This window comes from Meleagris gallopavo, chromosome 2 (genome assembly GCF_000146605.3).
Source record: "Meleagris gallopavo isolate NT-WF06-2002-E0010 breed Aviagen turkey brand Nicholas breeding stock chromosome 2, Turkey_5.1, whole genome shotgun sequence".
NCBI classification, from domain to species: domain Eukaryota; kingdom Metazoa; phylum Chordata; class Aves; order Galliformes; family Phasianidae; genus Meleagris; species Meleagris gallopavo.
Window position 1 is genome coordinate 68,068,924 of NC_015012.2, and position 5,079 is coordinate 68,074,002.

Consider the following 5,079-nt stretch of genomic DNA (forward strand, 5'->3'; position numbering starts at 1 on the left):
AAAAAAAACAAAACACAAAGCTACACCAATATAATTAGAAACTGAAAATTACCACAAGATGTAGAATTTCAGCAGGAGTGCAAATACAGCTCAGGCATGCATGGCTGGGCTACTGTTTGCAGCTGTATGTTCTTGCTGCATTAAGTGCTTGTGACAATCTATGCCAAGAGTTCAACTATTGAGTTTCATATGGAGCTGAGTGATTCATCGAGATTATTAGGATTCTCATGGGATAGTTCCACTGTACCGATTGCCTCTGACAGATCAGTTTGCTTAGATTAAAAAGCAATTGTTGCTGTCTAGTCAAATTTAAAACCTGTGGTAAAAGGAAACGGAACCCCTAGGGCTGTCCAGTACATAAAAGCACCTTGATCTGTGAATTACGTAGCTTAGAAAGAAAACTGAATGCTGAAGAGTGATACTAACGTGCAAACAAATGGGCAAAGACTTCAGGGGTGTCTAGTAGATGGCTTCTCTATGCTGCTTAGCTTATTCTGACATATTTAAGTGGGTCTATGCAGAACCATTATTTTAGACTTGTTAAGTCTCATTTAGCCTTTTGAATATAAAGAAATGGAGCTATTGCTAAGTCTTTGGACTCTTGCAGTACATTACGGTGCTATGGCTTTTAGATGTGTGTTATCAGGATAGGATTGCTCTACAGGAAATGTAAATTCTGTGACAGATGAGGGCTGGTAAACTAAGCTAGAAATGATTACTGCACTTACCCCTTGTTTGCGACACATTAACAGTATCTAGATTTAAGACATAAGCAAGAGAAAAGAGAAAATAAGTGGTAGAAGAGCACTTCTGAAAGTGAAGATTGTCTTCAGGAAAGAGGTGCGTAGTGTCTCATGTGTAATAACAGTGATGCTTCCAATAACAGGCATGTCATTCAGCTAGCAGGTGGGAAAAGAGCCTGGGCCTCCTTGAGGTGTGATACTTTTTCCTTCCCCACCTGGTTTCAAAGTTGCTGTCTGTTTGCTGCCACAAGTGTGGGAAAATTAGTGGGGCTTGACAGGTCTGTAGGAGGGTTGGTGGACATGATGAATTCTCTCCATCACATCTGGTGCTAGTCCAAAATCAGTCTTCTGTAGACTCTTCAGTTTGATGATTTTTCTCCCTATGCCTCAAGGTAGATTTTCTTGGCAGTATTTGCTAAAGCAAGTTAAGGACTCCCTTCTGTAAAGACAAGATGCTTCCCATTAAACATAACAGCACTCATAACTTTGCTAAAATGTGTCTCTAATTTAAGAAAAACTCTAAATTTAAAATCTGTGGGCAGTACACATGGGGTTTAATTACTGTATCTGTGCTTTTAGTCCTTCGCTTTTTGACATATTAAGTTAAACCTTATTTATACTGCCTGCATATGTCTTGGAAAAATCTGTGTGTATGTGTATTTTTTTAAAAAAGATACTTTGAATGCTGATATTGCCTTCCTTGCAAAGGTTCTCCTAACTTTAAAGAAATTCACACATACAAAGGCTGGAAATGCAGTTGGATGAAATTCAAGTAGCTGTCACTTTCTTTGTTTAGGTTCAGTGTTCTTGTGGAAGTGTTTTTGCTTTAGTATAATATGAATCTTTGTCTCCTTGTAGTAATTTAAGAACTGCATTAGAAGGACCAGACAAACATACTTGGTCTTTGCTCTTCACTGAAGTTTCTTTCCCAGAATTTACTGATTTCCAGTATCTCTGATAGTGTTTCCAGAGAAATGGTCTGAAGTACTGGAAATGTATGAGTAACTTTCATAACCTTTAACATCAAGCTATGCTTTCAGTAAGTACTCTTAAATGCTTTGATTACAGCTGTTCAGGGGACCAGTGTTGAGTTAATTATAGCTCATACCTCTGTGTATTTTTGTGTGGGAAAAAGCCTGATAAAAATATTTTCCTTAATGTCTTTCACAGAAAAAAAATCTGATCATGTCTTGCACTGGTGGACTGTAGATTTTGTTTCTGTCTGTTTTGTCTCCAGCACCAGGCTTTTCCGATACTCATTCTTGACTGATTTGATGCAAGTTCACTAAGGCCTTTTGCACCGTTGTGTATCTTTGTGCTTAACAGCCAGCAAAGCTCAATGGACAGACTGATTATACAGAGATTGCTGAGGCTTGTGTTTGATGTCTACCTCTGCCGCTGACCTCCTTGGTAACCTTAGTAAATCATGCCATGTAATAGCACAGGCTTATGTACAGTACAGGTAGACCATAAACTTCTGAGGGAAGGAGGCACCCTTTGTATATCTGTGTGATGCCTCAAAGAAGAGATGAGTTTGATAGCAGCATCTGGTATTATCCAGATGTGGTATTTGTATTTTTATTCAGGGTTTAATTTTGTTGACCATTCCTTTGAGACATTCCCTGGATCAGGTCCTTGGGAGTCTCCTCATTCTTGACACGTCTTGCCATCCCATCAAGTCCGTCTGGCAGCTATCCTCTGTTCTCACCTTGGCTACGTGCTTGACAGACTGTGGGGGAGTAGAATAAGTTCCTGTGATACGTCTGCTAAATGCTTGTGTTCAAGAGCCAGTGAACTGGTGGGGACGCTGCATAAGAATATATCTCAGGTGGTTTAACTTGCCTTGAGGGAATCGTCCTCTCAGAAGCCTTCACTGCTTTGTTACTGGGGGCCTTTACAGCCAGAAATGGATCTCCAGAACAGAGAGGCTCTTTTGATAAAGCTGGGAAATCCCTACAGTTTAATGTTGACTCCTTGACTTTCAGATAAATGTTGCTAGTTGTTGCTCTCTGTCTTCTGATGAAGTTACGTTAGAACAGTAGGTATTTTATGAGGACCTCTCAGAGGCCTTGGCATTTTCAGACTAGCAGGTGTCACACTTTTTTTGTTGTTTTGGTATTTCCTGTATAAGTCCATTCAACATCACCTGGCAACTTCTGTACCAAGCTAACAACCTAATGGTAAACTCAGTCCATCTTGTGTTTCTCCTGCCTTTTTAAATGCTTACAAGCTCTTGTAAATCCAACCTATTCTTATGAAAATCCACATTTTTTTTCTGTTACATAGTGAATGTAAAATGGAATCTTATGTTAATAAGTGCATTGTAGTTCACCTACTCCTCTTCACTTAAAACTAAAACAGAAAATCCATCCACATGACAAACATCCTCTGACAGCTTTCTGTGTATGTGTTCAGTAGATATTTGCTACAAATATAAATTTTTGAGCTTAAGAAAATAAAGCACAATGCCTGTATTTTAGCAAGTTTGATCTCACTCAAACTCCTGAGATATTTTCTCTCAGTATTGCATTGACATTATGCCTTAAAGCCTACTGTTAGTGTGAATTGTGTATGTACGTGCTCCTTGCTTCAGTTAATAAAACAGCCTGTCTTGTCAATGTTTTATACAAAGCCAAAAGCAATTTTTGGACAGTGTAAAGGTAAAAGTCAGTATTGTTTGTACAGTTTTGCTGTGTGTTGTTTCTCTATCTCTGTAAAATGAATGGCTACATATATGAAAAGAAATCAAGTCAGTATTCAAAGCAGGCAGCACTTAAAACCAAGAAAAAAAAGATGGTGAGGAGTTTCTTGGTTTCCTAAAAATGTGCCAGTCTCATCATCTAGACTGCCATCCTGCAGCTCTACACAGATGCTGCTTTTTTAAAAAAATATCTTATTTTTCTGTGACTGTGGAATATCTCATCTTTAAATTTCATGCCATACTTCCCTTCAGAGAAATCAAACTTCACAACATCGGAAAGGCTTCTGAGCATGTCTAGATGAAGGCAGCGATAGAAAGCAGTAAACCAGCAAAGAACTTGCAACACCTGAAGGTCTCTCGTTTGGAAAGTGATAGATAGCCAGAAGGTGATATATGCCAAACATCAGCTACTAGTAGCCTTTAAAAAAAGGAGTGCCAGGAATAAATCTATCTAAAGTATTTCCATTGCTTTTTCTGCCTCAGGATAACTGTCTGCTCTGATCTTGCACCACACAGCCATGCTTGTTCAGTATGTCTGAACCTGCTTAAGTAAGGGAACTTAATTATTTGAGATTTTTATGATGTTTTGTTTTCCTGGGTGTAACAGACAGATGAGCATCGTGAGAAACTGGAAATCACACATTAGAAATATTTCATAATGGGAAGGAGGAGCCACTTCTGTAGGTGGTATAACCTCTATATCTTGCATTGTAGTTCATGAAATTCAGATTATGATCTCGAAGGACTGTTCTCTGAGCATAGAGAGCTACTTGCAGTACATTCACTTTTGTTGATGTTTATGTTTTCTTTTTGAATGCAGGAGAGCTGAGATATTGGTGGCACCTGGTTTTACAAGTGGGAAGATTCTGTCAGCCGTTCCCTTAAATATTATAAGGCTTTAAGTTGTTTTTCTGGCATATGATGTTGCATGAGAAGGTAAACATCTGGCTTTGTTTTGCTGTGCACTTTGTGCAAAGAATGAATCAGTACCATCAAGCAAAGGGGATGCATTTACGTGTAATTATCTTGAATTATTTGCTGCTAACTCTCCTTTGCCAGTGGTAGAATGCTCTGATTTCCATCTTAGCAGGATACCAGGCCTTAAACCTGTCAAAGGCAGGACTAAATGTTGCCCATCCTGTACATCAGACTATTGTAACTTGGTGGGGAAAAGGAGGCATCCACTAAGAAACCTTTGCTGAACTTCCTGTGATGCTTTGTTTTTAACTTCAGAGAAATTGCATGTTTAAGAAAATGGTCTCTTGCTTGAAAATTGGTATAAGAAATGGGATAGAAGGAGCATATAATATTTCTGTGTTGGCTTATATATGTGCAGGACAGTTTTGTTAAATTATAGAAGTATTACAGTAGGACAAAGGGGCTCTGAACAAATCTTAGTGTGCTAGCACCAGTGGCTCCTTGGCACAAAAAAGGTGAGAAGATGATCTTTCCTCTAAAGAATTTAGTGTTTGTATGTTAGACCAAAGTCTATAAAAAATAACAACAAACAGACAAGACCCTAAATCACCACCACCAAAAAAAACTGCCCAGCAGTGAAGCATGGGATTGGCTGTCATTTGCTTTGTCATTACTTTCCATTTCTGGTTTCTGGTGTTTTTTTTTTCCTGCCAAAAT